Raw genomic sequence first — 20,294 nt, 5'->3', positions numbered from 1 at the left:
GTGTCCTGAAATGTCAACTATCCCTTTGCCTCCATAGATGCTGCCTGACCAGCCGAGTTCCTCCAGCAGTTTGTTTTTTTTGTTCTTAATTTTAATATGTGGTTTTGTGTTCATTTTCATTTGTTGATACACATGACATGCTTTGTGCCATTTTACCATGTTAAAAGTACTATAAAAACCAGAAAAGTGTTGCTTGTATAAAGACTGCAACATTCCAGTAATTATCTTTGTCGATAGGGAGCATCACACCGTCTGTAAGCTGCCATAACATAAGGGAGCAATAAGCTGTCCTTCCACTAGAGGGCAGTATGGCACCAGAAGGGCTGCCACACAGTTTGTCCTTAATCCAGTTGACTATAAATATCACTAACAACTCATCAAGTTACAAGTTCAGAACAAAGTCACATTGTGCCATGTGTAGTGTGCAATTATGTGCAGATTATGTTGGTGCAGCTGTGAAAATGTTACTTTGTGCTTGGCTGAGACAGTCCTCATTCTCATCCACATCGGTCATCCTGATGGATCTCACTTGAAAAGCTCAGAAAGCAGCCCATAAGGAAATGAACAACTGGCAGGAAGTTTGCAGACTTGCACTGCAGTATCGAGAAGTACACAAACAAAAGAAAACAGATTTAGAGACAGATAACTGAAACCTGTGGTGTGTGGTACAGAACCTGAGCGATGCAGCAGGGGATCTGGTATGAAGGTTTGAGTTGGAGAATGTCCCTCACACTCAGAAAGCTGGAGGTCCCTGAAACATACATTCTCAGGAGATAGTCTTACTACAGGCTTGGCAAATTATTGAAAATAGGAAGAGGAGATTTGAAACCAAATAGGGATCCGGTGTGTCAAATTGGCATTTGACATTTAACAAGCCATGACAAAGTCAACTAACGGAAGGGAAATCACAGCAAGGAACAGCCCCACAACCCAATGTTGCCAGAGAAGGGGAGAAAAACAGACATGTGGTAAAACCTTTCCACCATCAAGATATCTCGTGATTGTGATGGAATATTTTCCACCAGCCTCATTTACTGCCATTCCAACAACACTTAACAAGTTCAAGACCAGGACAACCAGCCTGCTCATAATCGGCACCACATCCACCATGAAGCAATAACTAAATGTCAGTCAATCAGATACTAAAGTTAAATTATTTCCTGTGGTGATACTCTAACCATCAGTAAAGCTAACAGGAGTGTATCAGCCCAATGAGGATTTATTCAGAGTTGAGAGATCTTGATAATAATCACAATAGTAACTGAATCATAGCTTCTCTCTGCATCTTGTGCCATCGCACATATTAAGGAGCTGATACTCTGCTTCTTACTGACTTCTTCAGTTAAATTATTGATGCACTGTTTCTGAAGTGACGATACCAGTCAATGCTCAATCATTTATGAGACAGCTAACTGACTCATATTTCCCCTGTGTCTGGTTATAGAAAGTGACTAACTACATTTCAGTAATGTATTCCAGGCTCAAACCTCATAGGCTGGTGCACTCAGCAGCTGATCTGTTTACACTATCCAGCATCAGTAGTAAAATGGGAGACAGTACATTTGTGACATAGCATGTTTGACTACCATCCAACTATCATCAGCCCTTGCACCATGGAAGCAAATAGATTACAGAGCAGGAGTCCATTCAGGACATCCCCATTGACAATTTGCTGCAGATATATAAAAATAATATTGCTGATTTGCCCTCTCCCTATTGCCCTGGATTCTCTTCTTAAAATATTTATTTCCCATTTTGTTTTAAATCTGCAAAATTATTATTCACAGAAGCAAAGCAGTCAAGTCCTCTAAATAAATGTTCTCTAAATTCTTTCCTCACTCAGTGAGAAGATTTTAATTGAAAACCCCCTTATCTCTAATCCCAACTCTCCATTCAGAGGGATACCCTATTCACTCTAACTGAACTCTCCATAATTGTCAATCCTTATTTAAATCTCTTTATGGCATCTTTGATGCAATAGCCCCAATATTTATATCATGCAGAGTTACCTTGCAGCATTTAGCAGGCTATTCAGCACAGTGTCAATGCCAATGTTTATGCTTTACATGAGCTTCTCTAACTCCACTTTATTAATCTTCTTAGCATTACCACCTATTTCTTTCTCCTTATGTGGTTATACAACTATGCAGCTATGCTTTTAGCCACAAATTATGAGTCCCCTAACATTATATATTTATCTCTGGGGTAAATCTGGGGAATCTGCACTCTGCACTTTCTGTGATTTATTGTCCTTTTCACAATGGATGCCAAAAACTTTCACACACACACACCCAAATGAAAATGAAAAAAACTGTAGATGCTGCAAATCTGAAATAAGCATGGAAAACGTTGGAAGTACACAGTACGTGTGGAGAGAGAGAAAAGGAACAAACTTTTCTGTTCAATGGCTCTTCAAAGTCAAATTCAAAATAAAAATCAAAGTCAAGTTTATTTTCATATGCACAAGTGCATGTCTGCACAGGTGCAATGAAAATCTTATTTGCAGCAGCATCACAGGCAGATAGCATCATATAAGCAGCATTCACAAGAAAAACAATTTTTTTACAAGAATGAACACAATTAGAACAAAAAAAAAGAACATTTTAGCCCAAAGTGATCAAAATGGTCATAGTGTTGCTAAACTCTAGTGATTAGGGTTGTCCCGGTTGGTTCAAGAACCGAATGGTTAAAGGGAAGTAGCTGTTCTTGAATCTGGTGGTGTGGCACTTCAGGCTTCTGTACCTTGTGCCTGATGAAAGCTGCGAGAAGATGGCATAGCCTGAATGGTGGGGATCTTTGATGATGGATGTTGCCTTCTTGAGGCATCGCCTCCTGTAGATACTACCAATGGTGGGGAGGGATGTGCCTGTGATGTATTGGGCAAAGTCCACTACTCTCTGCAGCTTCTTACATTCCTGCGTATTTGAACTGCCGTACCAGACCATGATGCAACCAGTCAGGACACTTTTAACAGTACATCTGTCGAAGTTTGTTAGAATGTTCGGTGACAAGCCGAACCTCCTAACGAAGTAAAGACGCTGGCCCTCTTTCCTTGTGATTGCATCTATGTGCAGGGCCCGTGCCAGATCATCCAATATGTTAATGCCCAGATATTTAAAGCTGCTGACTCTCTCCACTGCCAATCCCTTAATGCATGTTTGCCCTCCTACCCCTTCTTGAAGTCAACATTCAGCTCTTAAGTTTAACTGATGTTCACTGAGAGATTGTTTTCGCAGCACCACTCAAGCAGGTGTCCTATCTCGCTCTGGTAAGCCAACTCATCACCACCTGTGATTCGTCCAACAACAGTGGTGTCGTCGGCGAATTTGTATATGCCATTGGAGCTGTGCTTAGCCACATAGTCGTGTGTATAGAGAGTAGAGCAGGGGTCTAAGCATGGAGCCTTGAGGTGCACCTGTGTTGATGGTCAATGTGCAGGAGATGTTGTTACCAATCTTCACTGATTGAGGTCTGCCGATGCGGAAATTGAGTATCCTGTTGCAGCGGGTGGTACAGAGGCCCAGGTTTTGAAGCTTGATGATTAGTTTGGATGGGATGATTGTGTTGAACGTCGAGCTTTAGTCGTTGAGCAGCAGCCTGACGTACATATTCCTGTTGTCCAGGTGGTCCAGAGCAGAGTGAAGAGCCAGAGAAATCGCACCTGCTGTTGATCTGTCATGGAGGTAGGCAAATTGAAGCGGATCCAGTTCATCTCTGAGGCAGGAGTTGATTTGTGCTATAACCAACCTTTTGGAGCACTTCATTATGATTATGTAAGCACTACTGGATGGTGGTCATTGAGGCAGTTCACCATGCTCTTCTTGGGCACTGGCACAATAGATGCCTTTTTGAAGCAGGTGGGAACCTCAGACCGCAGAAGCAAGAGGTTGCATATGTCTGTAAATACTGTAGTCAGTTGGTCCACACAGATCTTTAATACTCGTCAAAAGTAGAGAAGTGAGGAAGTAAGGATGTTCCAAGTTGCTGTGAGGACAGGGGGTGGAGAGAACAAGGAGAATGTCTGTGATAGGGTGGAGGTTAAGGTTGTCTGGGTGGCATAATGGTTGTGATGCTGTCTTGCTAATAGAGTAAGGGCAATTAGGGAGAGAAAGATATTGGTTTATTATTGTCACTTGTACCAAGGTACAGTGAAAAACTTGTCTTGCATACTGATCGTACAGGTCAATTCATTACACAGTGCTGTTACACTGGGTTAGTACAGAGTGCATTGATGTAGTACAGGTAAAAACAATAACAGTAAAGTGTCACAGCTACAGAGAAAGTGCAGTGCAATAAGGTGCAAGGTCACAACAAGGTAGATTGTGAGGTCATAGTCCATCTCATTGTATAGGGGAACTGTTCAATAGTCTTATCACAGTGGGGTAGAAGCTGTCCTTAAGCCTGGTGGTACGTGCCCTCAGGCTCCTGTATCTTCTACCTGATGGAAGAGGAAAAACACACGCTGGAACTTTGGGTTGCAGGATATAGATGTTGCTGAAAACCTGAAACAAAGATAATATTGGAAATACCCAGCAATTAAGGCATCATCTGTGTGTTAATGTTGCAGGTGGATGACTTTGCATCAGAGCAGGCCAGTTCTGACACGGAGGAAAGGCAGGTCATCTGAAACTGATGATTTCAGCATTAAGTGCAAGAGCTGCAATCTGCCCAAACAGAAGTTGAAGTGGTTTTCCTTGATCTTACATTGGGCTTTATTTGAATAGTGTGGGAGACCAAAGACAAAGAGGTCAGATTGGGAACAGGATGGAGAATTAAAGTGGCAGGGAACTGGAAGCTCAGTGTCACCCCTTGCAACTTTCTCAGTTGCATGAGAAAGTGCCATGAGAAGGGGAGATGCTATAGAGGTAGAAGAGTGAACCAGGAAGTTGGAATTGGAATTGGTTTATTATTGTAATATGTACCAAGGTACAGTGAAAAACTTGCCTTGCATACCTTTCATACAAATCAATTCATTACACAGTGCATTGAGGTAAAACAATAACAGAATGTAGAATAAAGTGTCACAGCTACAGAAAAAGTGCAGTGCAGGTAGACAATAAGGTGCAAGGTCATAACAAGGTAGATTGTGAGGTCAAGAGTCCATCTTATCATACTAAGGAAGCATTCAAGTCTTATAACAGCAAGATAGAAGCTGTCCTTGAGCCTGGTGGTACCTGCTTTCAGGCTTTTGTATCTTCTGCCCAAATGGAGAGGGGAGAAGAGAAAATGTCCGGGGTGGGTGAGGTCTTTGATTGTGCTGGCTGCTTTACTGAGGCAGCAAGAAATATAGACAGAATCCATGGAGGGGAGGTTGGTTTCTTTGATGTGCTGAGCTGTGTCCACAACTCTCTGCAGTTTCTTTTGTTCATGGGCAGAGCAGTTACCATACCAAGCCATGATGCATCCAGATAGTGCGCTTTCTATGGTGCATCGATAAAAATTGGTGAGGGTCGACGGGGACATGCTAAAGTTCTATAGCCTCCTGAGGAGGTAGAGGTGTTGATTAGCTTTCTTGGCCGTGGCATCTACATGCTTGGACCAGGACAGGCTATTGGTGATGTTATCTCCAAGGAACTCGAAGCTCTCAACCCTGTCAACCTCAGCACCGTTATGTAGACAGGAGCATGTGCACTGCCCCCATTCGTGAAGTCAATGACCAGCTCTTTTGTTTTGCTGAAATTGAGGAAAAGGTCGTTGTCATGACACCACGTCACTAAGCTATCTCCTTTCTGTACTCTGACTCATCATTATTTGTGACAACAATGGTCCCTTTGGAATGGTGAAAGGGGAGGGAGGGGAAGACATGGCCAGTGGCGAAATCTTGCTGAATGTGGGGGACATAATGGAGGTGATCTGTTGAATGTGGAGACTGGTGGGGTGGAGAATGAGGTCAAAAGAAATCCTATCTACTCTGGCTGAGATGAGAGGGAGTGAAAGGGAGCAACAGTGCAAGAAATAGAGATGGCATTGAGAGCTCTGCCAACAATGGTATAACAGAAACCACACTTAAGGATAAAGGAAGACACTGCTGAAATGTGGCTTACACCTCCTTCATCTGACTTTGCCATAGGAACGGAGGGCTTCTCAATTCATCGGATGGACCATACGGCATCCTTGGGCAAGGCAAGAGGTGAAAGGGTCTGTTTCCTAATCAACTCCTCATGGTGCTCAGATGTGACGGTCCTGGTGAGTTCCTGCTCACCTGACATGGAATATTAAATGGTGAGGTGCCACCCATATTACCTGCCACAGGAGTTCACTTCAGCTATCCTGATGGCAGTCTACATCCCAGTCCAGGCGGACAAGAAGCCTGTGCTCAATAAACTATACCCCGTTACCAACAGCCTTGAAACGGGATACCCTGAGGCCCTCTTCGTCATTGCCCCCCTGTCCCACCGGGGGCCCAGACACCACTTTACCAAAAGCAGAAATAGGCTGGAAACACTCAGCAGGTCAGGCAGCGTCTGAAGGGAGAGAGACACAGTTAATGGGTCAGAACATTTGTCAGGAGGACAGGTCAAGTGTGGAGGGGGTAGGGCTGACCCTCCTGCACCGGAGCCGTGCCCTTCGCCCCGCACCTGCTCCCTCACCGCCTGCAGCCGGTCAGGCGGGAGCGCGCGCACGTGCACGCGCGTCGCCGGCCGCGCGCACGGGTCCGGTGGTCCTCTCCTTCCCCACCCACCTCCCCGGGCAAAACAGAAGCCGATCGGTTCCGGGGATCCCCGAGCCACCGTTGTGGGTTAGGCGCTGCTGCGGCTCCTTGTCTACCTGAGCCGCTGTTCATGCAGGCAGCGGGCGGTCGGGGTTTGAGGTGTTCTCGTCCTGGTCTCGGCGTCAGACTCCTATAGGCGGCGACACGGAAGTGAGGGAAGCATTTGTTAGTAGGACCGGGATGGTCTTCCGGTGGTGGCCTGTGGGACGGCCGGAGCCTGGGGCCGGCTCTGTGAGGGGGATACGGGCAGTGGAGTAGCCGCTGGTGGCAGCCTGAGGGTCGCCGGCTCGGGCCGGGAATGGTGCATGAGCGTCTGGTGCTGTCAGTGGCAGAGAGAGAGGACGAGGTAGGCCGGTGAAAGCGGTTTGTAGCCGCCAAACTGTGGTGGGAGGCAGCTGCTCGTGTGCGTGCGGTTGGGTCCTGCAAAGCACACAACGCCGACCCAGTCATCTGTATCTGAGTGACTTTAGCTGGTGGATAATCACTGCAAGGGCACCAGGGCCTAGGATCTGTAATGCACCGAGCCCCAGCACTGGTTCCTGAGCCACACCACCGGGCGCACTGCCCCAACCTGAGAAAACCTGCTCTTTGTTTTATGTCCGTTAACCGATCCTCAGTCCTCGCCGGTATATTATCGATAATTTGTTCGATAACTTTTTGTGTTGCACCGTATCGAAGGCCTTTTGAAAATTCAAATACACCACAGCCATCGGTTTCCATTATCAATTCTGCTCATTACAATCTCAAAACAAAACTTGACAGATTTGTCAAACATCATTTTTCTTTCCTCAATTTGTGTTGACTCTGCCCAATCCTATTGTGCTTTGCTAAATATCTTGCTAAATTATGGATTCTAGCATTTTCCCTACTACTGCTATCAGGCTAATTGGTCTCAGTTTCCTTACTTTCTTAAACAGTGGGATGTGTATGGGAACCATCTTTATAGTTATCATTTCGTTTTCAATGCCTTGGGATATAGATCATCGGATCCTGGGATTTCTAGCTTTCAGTAATCTAGAGTACTTTTTAAAATCCTTATTTCTTTCTTCTTTTCACTCTTTCTGGATCTGTGGCTCTTCATTATTTCTGGGTTAGTTTTTGTGCTTTCCATGAAGACATTGAAAATACTTGTTTAATTTGTATTCTGTAGTTAATTTCTCCTGCAGGAGTCTGTAGGGGATCCACATTAACCTTTGCAAATACTTTCCTTTTTATGTATCTATAGAAGCATTGACATTGTTTTGAAGTTTCTTACTAGATTATTCTTATTATTCTACTTTCCCTTACTTCATCAATTCATTGGTCCTCTTTTGCTGAATTCTGAAATTTCCCCAATCTTTGCACATACTGTTCTTTTTGGGAATGTTATAAACTCTTTTCTTTGATCTCATAAGATCTTTAACTTCTGTTGTTAGCTGTGGTTGGACCATGTTTCCTTTTGGGTTTTTTGTGCTTAAGGGAAAAATAAATTTGTGCATTATTCTTCAATTGTTAGCTGTTGCTTACCTACTGTCATCCTTTTAATTTATGCCATAGCCAACTCCTGTCTTTTTCCTTTGTGGTTTGTTTTGTTTAGATTTAAGATTGCTTTCAATCTTAATTTCAAATTGTATAATTACCTTTTCAGAATGGTTCCTTGATTACAAGATTATTAATTAACCTTTCATATTGCAGAATTTGAGATTAAAACAACCTGTTCCCTGATTGCCTCATTAGCATATTAATCTAGATAACCATCTTGAAAACACTTCATGAATTTGCTTTCTACACTATTACTGCTAATTTGGTTTGCCTAGTCTTTACATAAAAGCCCCTGTGATCACTGTGTTACCCTGTGTTGTCTTGTTTGAGGGCCTGTTGATAACTCTTAGCAATATTTTCTGCCCCTTGCTGTTCCTTAATTCTATCCAGGCTAAGGAACAGCAACTTATTTCTACTTATTGACTGAGCTAAATTCTTATCTTTCTACTGATCCCATCTTTTATAGTCAGGACTATTTTTTCTTCCTCTTTCATTTTGTTTAATTATTCCAAAAGCTAAGTATCTTGGGATATTTAATTCTTAACTTCAGTTATTTTTTAACCATGTGTCTATAATGGCTATTAAATTGCATGCATATATTTCTATTTTAGCCAACAAATTACCTGTCTTGTTACAATTGCTGCATATATGCAGATAAAGAGTTTTCAGTTTTATCTTTGTTTTTCCCTAAATTTGACTTTTGGCCTGACTTGCGCATAAAAAGAATGAGAGAGAAATAGATATTCTCTCTCTCGCGCGCTCTCTCTCTCATATAGTCTATGACACACACACACACACACACACACACACACACACACACACACGATTAAAAACCTTTACTTGCTCTTTGTTTAAATTTTTAAATAAGTCCAAAGGTTCTCAATACAATATAAAGCAGCTTTTTTTTTACATTGCATTTGCATAAATAAGGAAGAAGGAGATATGGGCATCCATAACATACATGCTGAGATACTATATATGGAGTATTTAGCAAATAATGCCCTTAATGATGAAAACCTACCTGTTAGCTTTGGAAGAGGTGTACATTTTTAAAAAGTGAAAACAAGCTTAGGTGGAACTTGTCTGTTTGAAAGAACAAGCTTAGGTGGAATTTGTCTTATAGAAAGCATGCAATGCATGGAAGTTAATGTAAACTGGGATAGTAACAGTGCTAAAGGCAGAGAGTTTCTAAAATGTGACCAGCATAATTTTCCAGAGCTGTATATTTCTGGTCCAATGAGGAAGGATGCATTGTTAGATCTGGTTCTAAGGATTGAGGTGGGTTAAGTATATCAGGTTGGCATACACTTAGGAGGTAATGATCATCTCATCAGAAGACTATGCAAGCTATAAAAAGGCAATCCAAGATGAAAATAATAAATTGGAAAAAGGTTAATTTCAATGCGATGAAAATCGATCTGGTCCAGGTAAATTGGAACCAAAGGTTGACAGGCTACCTTTTACGGAAGAGATGATATGCGTGCAATTGAGGCACTTCCCCGTGAAGAGAAAAGAAAGAACAAACAAATACAGAGATTTCTGGTTGATGATAAGCATCCTTTTTATGCTTATCATGGCAGTGTAGTGGTCAGCGTAATGCTATTACAGCGCCAGCGACCCAGGTTCAATTCCGGCCGCTGTCTGTAAGGAGTTTGTACGTTCTCCCTGTGACTGCGTGGGTTTCCTCCGGGTGCTTTGGTTTCCTCCCACATTCCAAAGATGTTGTGGACATGCTATGTTGGTGATGGAAGCTTGGCGACACTTGCAGGCTGCCCCCAGAACACTCTACGCAAAAGATGCATTTCACTCTGTGCTTCAGTGTACATGTGACTAATAAAGATATATCTTGTCTTTACGTTCAGTGTTGGGTTGTAAATACCAGCGAGAATCAGGATGATTGTAAAAGAGTCAGAGGGGATGTGAAAGCTAAAATATGAAGGACAAAGAACTCATGAGAAAAGATCTGCTCCCATCATAAAGTAGAAATCTAAAAGTGTTCTATGGGCATATAAATAGTAAAAAGGTAGTACATAGAGGAGTGGGGTTTATTAAAGGGAAATCGCATGTAGCTGCTGAGCATAATGTCAAGTTACTGAAAGGGTATTTTACATCTGTCTTCACCAGGGAGGGAATGCTAATAAACTAATTGTGAAGGTGGAGATAGCTGAGACACTAGATACCTCAAAAATAAATGTCATTGAGGGATTAGAAAAATTGGCTGAACTTAAAATTAGGTAAGTCACCAGGACTGGATGTGATGTATCCTAAGATTTTGAGGTAAGTATAGTAGGAAATTGCAGGGTCACTGACCATAATCTTACAGTGCTCTTGGTGGTGGGGTGGGGGGGGGGGGGAATTGTACCAGAGGACTGGAGACAGGAGAATGTTGCTCCCTTGTTCAAAAAATGAAGTAAGGAAAAGCAGAAACTGCAGGCAGTTAATTTAACTTCAGTGGTGGGAAAGTTGAAAATGCATTGATCCAGGGCAGGATTGATATTTGCCCGGAGGGAAATGCATCAATTTAGGTAGGACAGCACAGATTTGTTAAAGGTAAATTGTTTTCAACCAATTTGATAGAATTTTTGATAATGAATTGGAGAGGGTTGTGACTAATGCAGTTGATGTGTTGTACATGGACCTCCAGAAGACTTTTGATAAGGTGTGCATAACAGGCTTTTCAGCGAATTTGAAGTACATGGCATAAGAGGGAATATTGATAGCATTGATATGAAGTTGGCTAAGTAGCAGGTAACAGAAGTCACAGTGAATGTTTACTTTTTGGACAAGAGGAATGTGAATAGCAGCTTTTCCCAGGAATTCGTGTTAAGGCCATTGCTTTTTTTTCATCTCTATTAATGACCTGGATTTGGGAGTGCAAGTCAAAATTTCTCAATTTGTGAATGACACAAAATTTGACAGTATTATGAATTGTGAGGTGGATAGTGGTAGATTTCAATAGAATGTAGCTGGACTGATAGAATAAGTGCATGGCAGATGAAATTTAATGTGGAGGTGATGCATTTTGATCAGAGTAATGAGGAACAAAATGGGATAAAGTGTACAGTTTGAAGAGGAGAAGAGGGACTGTGGGGTATGGGTGCACAAGTAATTAAAAGTGGTAGTGCAGGTTGAGAAAGCAGTTACAAAGGCAAATGCAATTCTGGACTTGATCAACAGAAACATAAAGTATAAAAGTAGGGAAGTAGTCCTGAACCTTTATAAAACACTGGTCCAATCTCAGCTTGAATATTTTGTTGAATTCTGATCACCTCATAGGAAAGGTGTGATAGAGGGTCCAGAAAAGATTTACAAGAATGGTTCCTAGAATGAGGGACCGCATTTACAAGGATAGGAGGAGAGAAGGCTGAGGGGAGAGCAGATAGGAGTGGGCTGTTTGCTTTGGTGATAGGGTAGAGGACTAGGAAATGAAGAAGAGAATTAGTAGTGATATGAGGAACACTTTTTTTAATGTAGTGTCTGTTTGGAATCTAGAATGCACTGCCTGCAGATGCGGTGGAACAGGTTCTGCTGCAGCCTTCAAGAGGAAATTGGGTAAACGTATAATAAGGAAACTTTTGCAAGGCTACGTAGAATGGTGAGCAGGTGGAACTTGTGAGAGCCAGTGTAGACACGATGGGACGAATGGCCTCCTGTGCTGCAACCATTCCATGATTTTATAATCCAAAGTATTTTACAAAGTAATGGCAGATGACATTGGCCTATAAATTGCTGCCAGGTAATACATTTTGCTGTTGATACTCCATTGAATGCAGGAATAATATTGTTAGTAATTTAGTGTATACCATTATGATTTTAAGTCCTGCAATTTCTAAAAGCTTTGTGTTTGTCAAACACTGCTTGTGCTTTAGTTTCCATATTTCACTTTTGGTGCTGTGGATTTAGTAATTCTTGCAGCGTCAGTGTTGGTGTGTGGAGTCCTTCAAACTCATCAATACAGTGGACTTAGAAGTGCAAGTGCAGTCAGTGTTGTGGATTCAATAGTACAGATGTGGGGCCTGAATCAGTGCTGGGCATTGAGCTTTGTGAGCAGGGTCAGTGACAGCAATTCATCACTCCTGCACAGAAATGAGATTTGCAAATTTGGTTTCAAAACATCATCAGTCAAAGTTGAGTTTTTGTCATGTGCACAAGTGCAATGAAAAACTTATTTGCAGCAGCATCACAGGCATATAGCATTAGAAACATAACATTCACAAGAAAAACACAAACATAAATTATACAAGGAAGTACACAACTCTAACAAAAAAAAATCCATTGTAGTGCAAAGTGGTCATAGTGTTGCTATCCTGAGGTAGTGATAAGGGTTGTGCAGGTTGGTTCAAGAACTGAATGGTTGAAGGGACGTGGCTGTTCTTGAACCTAATGGTGAGGGGCTTCTGTACCTCCTGCCCAATGGTAGCTGTGAGAAGATGGCGTGGCCTGGATGGTGGGGATCTTTGATAGATTTGCCTTCTTGAGACAATGCCACATGTAGATACTTCCGATGGTGGGATATGCCTGTGATGTAATGGGTTGAGTCCACAACTCTCTGCAGCTTTTTATGTTCCTGCACGTTTGAAATGCTGTACTAGATCATGATGCAACTAGTTATGATACTTTCAACAGTTCATCTGTAGAAGTTTGTTAGAGTGTTCAGTGACTTGCTGAACCTTCTTAACCTCCTAAGAAGGCAAAGATGCTGGCTAGCCTTTCTTGTGATTGCATCTATGTGCTGGGCCCAGGGCAAATCAGCTGATATGTTAACGCCCAGGAATTTGAAGTACTGTGGTGCATAAAACGAACTGCTGGAGAAACTAACTCAGCAGAATCTGTGGAGGCAAAGGCAGTTTGTTTTTTGCTCCAGATCCCAGCATCTGCTGTCTTTTGTGTCTCCATCAGTGCTAGGATTTTACTATTGTGATCATTGTGATTGCTGTAGATTTAGTAATGCAAGCTATTTTTCTGATGCGGTTTTGATTAGATGCACAAAGACTGCCTATGCAATGGATACTTGGCATTGTGCCATAGAACAGGTATGTATAATGGTTCCAAAGATATTGTTTTTGCACTATTTCATTGTATTAATGTGGGGTCACATTCTGGTTCTGAATTATAATCACAGGATATTATGTACCATGATGCAGTTGCCTTGTATGGCTTGGGATTATTACAGTGAATTAATGTAGGATTACTTAATAATGCTGTTTTTGGTTTGCATGTTGTTGAAGCACGTTCACACAGGATTACAGGTGTATGATTTGCAGAGATTTTGCAATGCGTTGGATTTCTGTTATTGCTCCTCAGAATTAGTATAGGATGCCAACAGTCTTTTTCTTTGGAGGAACCAATTGTACAGGAGACTAATGAATGATTGTTGCCACAGGATGCCTTGCTTTTGGTGATTGACGTGAACCTCCTTAATGATTTTTCTGCACGACTGCTTGAAAGTGGGAAAATTCACAACTATTCCCAATGAGAAAAGAAATCTATTCACTCACATGGGTTTGTGAATGTGTGGAGATCTGTAAGCAGTGCAAGTATCTTGGTTGAGTTTTAATCTCTTACCCACTTTCAAATACCTTTTCTCAAAATATTGTGAATGCAAATGTACTTGAGCATTAACACACAGACTGTTGCATGGAGATTAATAGCTGGAGTGTGATGTTTAGAATGTGAGCCAACATTATGAAAGCAACAAAGCCAACATTATTAAAGCCTTGGAAATATAAGATGTATAATAAGACAGACTTTCTAATGGTGTCTGGAGGTTATTTGATGAAAATGGCTCAGCACAGACTGGAATTATCATTCAAAGCTCACTGTCTAATCCTAAATGTCATGTATAAATATATCATCAGTGATAGTTAGCTTCAGGATACAGTTTTTCTTCTGTGTGCCGCATTAATCATTTTTAATTAATGCGACAGAGAAGGTTTTTCAACAGCAATGAATGACTTGTTCTGCGATTTTTAAATAAGATTAATGTTTTGTGTTCCACCAATGCAAGCAATAATTTCACTGTCTGCAGCTGATGAGCTAAAACTGAATGCGGTGACATTACAAATGACAGTCTACAAAATCCATCTGAGGAGGATGATTTGGCTAAGGGTGGCTTCAGCCTTGCATTTCCTTGTCATTGATTTGTGAACTAATTGTTCCCTTTTGTGAACTAATATTTTTAAGATCTCAAAAAGTTCATGAGGTCACTCCTCAAGGACAATCTAAATAGATAAAAGATAAAATTAATCTCTTCCCCACCCCACTTCTCCAATTTCCAAATCCCTACCAGAAGACAGCCACATTCAGCATCACGAGGCAGTAGACTAGGAGGAAATTAGATACAAGAATGGACTTCAAGTTGACTGTTTTGCCTCAAAACAGTGGGAAAGGGCTCCCTTCATTCGGTAGGTGGACGAGCTGGGCTGGGCTGTAGTGGGGGTTGGAGGGGTTTCTATTAGGTCAGAATGGGGGTCCTGGTTTTATTGGGAGGAAGAGAGGAGCGAGCCTCCTATCCATGTGAAAAGGTTTACATGGATGTGAGTGTCCAGTCAAAACAAGCGAGTCCTTCAGTGGGACGAGTATATCCTATTCTTTTGGAGATCATCTGTTGGAATGATCCAACAACCACTAGTCACTAGTTTTGATTGGGAGGGGGTATCCTCTAGGTGGAAGCAATCCTGTTAGTGTTCTCTTTTTTGACAGAGACTATTGGGAAGTTCTAATTCAGAGGTTGGTAATGGGAATTGGCGAAGGGAATTTCTGATCAAAAGGAAGTATGGTGGGAATATTCTGATGGAGAGGAGTGTGTTTTCTAGAATCATAGAATTTTTATGTTGTTAAGGCACAGGAGGCCTTTGGCTATCAAGTTTGTGCCATCTCTTTGCAGTGCAATTTTGTTAGTCCTATTCCACTTTTCTTCCCTCATAGTTCTGCAAATTATTTTCCCCTAGGGTGCATTTCCATTTCCCTTTCAAAAGCTCTCATTATTTTTACCACCTTTGTAGCTTCAGATCATAACCACTTTGCATTTTTTTAAATAAAAACGTTCTCTCGTATCTGTCTTTTTTTCTTTGGTTTTGGAACTATCCTTTGGAACTTGACAGATCCACTTATGTGTGCAGCTACTTTCTTATTTATCTTTTCTAAGCCAGTCATGAACTTGTACACTGCTATCACATCTCCTATCAACCTTGTTCAATCTAAATTGAAATTGGTTTATTATTGTCACATGTACTGAGATAAAGTGAAAAACTAGTCTTGCATACTGTTCATACAGATCAATTCGTTACGCAGTGCATTGAGGCAGTACAAGGTAAAACAATAACAGAATGTAGAATAAAGTGTGACAGCTACAGAGAAAGTGCAGTGCAGGTAGACAATAAGGTGCAAGGTTCAAATGAGGTAGATTGTGAAGTCAATAGTCCATCTTATTATACTAGGGAACCATTCAATAGTCTTATAACAGTGGGATAGAAGATGTCCTTGAGCCTGGTAGTACGTGCTTTCAGGCTCCTGTATCTTCTGCCTGATGGGAGCGGGAGAAGAGAGAATATCTGGGGTGGGTGGGGTCTTTGATTATGCTGGCTGCTTTACCGAAGCAGCAAGAGGTATAGACAGAGTCCATGGGTGGGGAGGTTGGTTTCTTGATGTGGTGAGCTGTGTCCACAACTCTCTGCAGTTTCTTGCAGTCATGGGCAGAGCAGCTGCCATACCAAGCCATGATGCATCCAGATAGGATGCTTCCTATGGTGCATCGATAAAAGTTGGTGTGTGTCAAAGGGGACATACCAAATTTCTTTAGCCTCCTGAGGAAGTAGAGGCGCTGGTGAACTTTCTTGGTTGTGGCATATACGTGGTTGGACTGGTTCAGGCTATTGGTGATGTTCATTCCTAGGAACTTGAAACTGTCAACCCTCTCGACCTCAGCACTGTTGATGTAGTCAGGAGCATGTGCACCACCTCCCTTCCTGAAGTCAATGACCAGCTCTTTTGTTTTGTTAAAATTGAGGAAAAGATTGTTTTCATGACAACATGTTACTAAGCTCTCTATCTCCTTCCTGTACTCTGACTCATGGTTATTAGAGAGATGTCCCACTAAGGTGGTGTCATCTGCAACCTTGTAGATGGAGTTAGAGCAGAATCTGGCCACACAGTCATGAGTGTATAGGGAGTAGAGTAGGGAGCTGAGGACTCAGCCGTATGGGGCGCTAGTGTTGATAATAATCGTGCTGGAGGTGTTGCTGCCTATCCATACTGATTGTGGTCTTTTTTTGGTCAGGAAGTCAAGGATCCAGTTGTAAAGGGAGGTGTTGAGTTCCAGGTCTCGGATTCTGGTGATTTGTTTTTGGAATTATAGTATTGAAGGCAGAGCTGTAGTCAATAAACAATAACTCACTGTTCCACGCTCTCTACACTCACTACTGTATGGCTAGGCACAGCTCAAACGCCATCTATAAATTCACCAATGACATCACCGTTGTTGGCAGAACCTCAGATAGTGATGAGGAGGCGTACAGGAATGAGATAGATCTGCTGGTTGAGTGGTGTCGCGACGACAACCTCAACGTCAGCAAGACCAAGGAATTGATTGTGGACTTCAGGAAGGGGAAGTCGGAAGAATGCACACCAGTCTTCATTGAGGGGTCAGCGGTGGAAAGGGTGAGCAACTTCAAGTTCCTGGGTGTCAACATCTCAGAGGATCTATCATGGGCCCAACACGTTGATGCAATCATGAAGAAGTCACGCCAATGACTCTATTTCATTAGGAGTTTGAGAAGAATTGGAATGTCATCAAAGACTCTTGAAAATTTCTACAGGTGTATGGTGGAGAGCATTCTAATTCATTGCATCGCTGTCTGGTATGGAGACTCCAATGCGCAGGATCGAAAGAGGCTGCAGAGGTTTGTAGACTCAGCCTGCTCCATCATGGGCACAACACTCCCCACCATCGAGGACATCTTCAAGAGGCGGTGCCTCAAGAAGGTGGCATCCATCATTAAGGACCCTCGCCACCCGGACATGCCCTCTTCACATACTACCATGGAGGAGGTGGTACAGGAGCCTGAAGACCCATGCTCAGCGTTTCAAGAACAGCTTCTTCCCCTCCACCATCAGATTTCTCAACAGTCCATGAGCACTACTAGTCTTCTACTGTACTGCTGCCACAAAGCAACAAATTTCACAATGTATGTCAGTGATAATAAACCTGATTCTGCCTAACGTTGGTGACTTTACTGTCCAGATGCTCCAGAGATGAGTGTAGGGTCAGGGAAATGGCATCTGCCATGGACCTGTTTTGGTGGTAGGCAAATTGCAGTGGGTCGAGGTTGTCAGGGAGGCTGGAGTTAATGCGTGTCGTGACCAGCCTCTTGAAGCACTTCACAATGGTGGATGTCAGAGCCACCAGGCAGTATTACCACAAGGCACGTTACCTTGTTTTTCTTGGGTACTGGGATGGTAGTGGTCTTAAAGTAGGGAGGAACTTCCGATTGAAGCAGGGAGAGGTTAAAAAATGTTGAGATGGAAATCAGGAGGACAAAGAGAGTGTATGAGATGGATCAGGCAGGTAAAGTTAATGAAAATATCAAGAGGTTCTATAGCTATTATTAAGAGTGAAAGCATGGCTAGGGAGAGAGTAGGTCCCTGTCGAGATCAGCAGGGCCGCTTGTGTCTCAAGCCGCAGGAGATGGATGGGATTTTTAACGAATACTTCTCCTGTGTTTACTGAGGAGAAAATCATGATTGCTCGAGATAAGGGAAACGTGGAGATGTTTTGGACGACATTCATGTTACCAGGGAGGAGGTATTTACAGCATTATAGCGCATTAAGATAGATAAATCCCTGAGGCCTAACCAAGTGCATCCTTGGACTTTGTAGGAGGCTAGAGAAGAAATTAGGGAAGTCCTTGCGGAGATATCTGCTTCATCGTTAGCCACTGGCGAAGTTCTCAAAGACTGGGAGGTGGCTCATGTTCTTCTGTTGTTTAAGAAGGGTAGTAAGAACAAGCCAGGGAACTTCAGGCTGGTCAGCCTGACATCAGTGGTGGGGAAGTTACTAGATGGAATTCTGAGGGACAGGATCTACCAGCATTTGGATAGACAGAGTCTGATTAGGAGGAGTCAGCATGGTTTGTGCATGGAAAGTCAAAGCTGACGAATCTTTTAGTGTTTTTTTTGAAGAAGTAACCACAAAGATAAATGCGGGTAAGGCAGTGGATATTGTCTGTTTGGACTTTGGCAAGGCCCTTGACAAGGTCCTGCATGGTAGGCTGGTCTGGAAGGTTATGTCCCATGGAATCCAAGGAGAGCTAGTTAGGTGGATTCAAAATTAGCTCGGAGGTAGGAAGCAGAGGGTGGTGGTTGAAGGTTGTTTCTCGGAATGGAGGCTGATGACTAGTGGTGTGCAGCAGGGGTCAGTGTTGGGACCCTGGTTATTCGTTATTTGTATAAATGATTTGGATGCCAATACACAAGGCTTGATCAGTAAATTTGTAGATGACATGAAATTAGGAGGTGGTGTTGATGGTGAAGGAGGTTATTATAGATTGCAGGGGGATCTTGATTAGTTAGGGAAGTGTGCCAAGGAGTGGCAAATGGATTTCAATACTGATAATTCATTTTGGAAAGTCAAACCAGCTAGGACGTACTATGAATGATAGGCACAAGGGAGTGTAATAGAACAGAGGCTTAGGAGTATAAGTGCATAGCTTGTTGAAAGTGGTGTCACAGACAGTGGTGAAAAAGGCGTTTAGCACCCTGGCCTTCATCAGTCAGGGCATTGAGTACAGCAGTTGGGACACCATGTTGCAGTTGTACAAGTCATTGGTGAGGCTGCACTTGGAGTACTGTGTACGGTTTTGGTCACTCAATTATAGAAAAGATGTGGTTAAACTGGAAAGAGTGCAGAGCAGATTTATGAGGATGCTGCCAGGACTAGAAGGACTGAGTTATCGGGAGAGGTTGGCCAGGCAAGGTCTTTATTCCTCGGAACGTCGGAGAATGAGGGTGACCTTATAGAAGTGTTTAAAATGGTGAGAGGCAGAGATAGGGTGGATGGTAAGAGTCTTTTCCCCAGAGTAAGTGAGTCAAAAGCTAGGGGCCATTGGTTTAGGGTGAGAGGGGAAAGATTTAAAAGGGACCTGAGGGGCAACTTTTTCACGCAGAGGGTGGTGAGTGTATGGAGTGAGCTGCTAGAGGAAGTGGTTGAGGCAGGTACAGTAATATCATTTAAGAAGCACTTGGATAGATATCTGGAGGGGGTGGGACTTGGAGGGATATGGGCTGAATGCAGGAAATTGGGAATAGCTGGGTGGGCATGGACTCATTAGGCCGAAGGGCCTGTATTTGTGCTGCATTGCTCTATGACTCTATGATATGACCTTCGTAAAGCTATCAGGGGTGCCAAGTGACAGTACCAGTCTAAAGTTAAGTCCCAGACAGGCCGTCAGTTGGGTTACAAAATGAAGTCGGACAGCATCGCCAACACAGCATATCCCGTCCCAATGAGCTTAACACATTCTATGTGCGTTTTGAACAGAAGGGGAATGGAATGTTTCCACCTGCCCTAACAGACTCCAGTACACCTGTACCCAGAGTCACCTTTGCAGACGTCACATCAGTCTTTCGGAGAGTGAATCCATGGAAAGCATCTGGCCTGGATGGAGTCCCCAGCTGTGTTCTTAGGTCCCATGCAGATCAGCTGGCAAGGGTATTTGCAGACATTTTTAACCTCAGCCTACTTCAATCTGAGGTTCCCACCTGCTTTAAGAAGACCACTATCACATCGATTCCAAAGAAAAATAAGGTAATGTGCCTTAATGGCTACCACCCAGTGGCTCTGTCATCCACCATCATGAAGTGCTTCGAGAGGCTGGTCATATCACACATCAACTCCAGCCTCCCAGACAGCCTCGACCCACTGCAATTCCCCTATTGCCAAAATTGGTCCATGGCGGATGCCATCTCCCTGGCCCTGCACTCCTCTCTCGAGCATCTGGATAATAAAAGACACCTACATCAGACTACTATTTATTGAATACAGCTCCACCTTCATAATTCCAAG

The 20,294-nt window shown here is 42.9% G+C and overlaps 1 protein-coding gene across 2 annotated transcripts in view; it reads left to right on the top strand.

Moving 5' to 3' along the window:
* Window positions 1-6,871: 6,871 nt before the first annotated feature.
* ube2f (ubiquitin-conjugating enzyme E2F (putative)) overlaps window positions 6,872-20,294 on the top strand; it is a 127,422-nt gene continuing 113,999 nt past the window's right edge. The window contains exon 1 of one of the 2 annotated variants that reach the window (XM_052023191.1): window positions 6,872-7,058. The gene's annotated coding sequence lies outside the window, so the exon portion shown is untranslated. The remainder of the gene's footprint in view (window positions 7,059-20,294) is intronic. The other variant, XM_052023194.1, reaches the window with a different exon arrangement.

This window comes from Pristis pectinata, chromosome 1, assembly GCF_009764475.1.
Source record: "Pristis pectinata isolate sPriPec2 chromosome 1, sPriPec2.1.pri, whole genome shotgun sequence".
In the NCBI taxonomy this organism is placed as follows: Eukaryota; Metazoa; Chordata; class Chondrichthyes; order Rhinopristiformes; family Pristidae; genus Pristis; species Pristis pectinata.
Note: the sequence above shows the minus strand (reverse complement) of the source record. Positions and strands in the feature narration are given on the sequence as shown.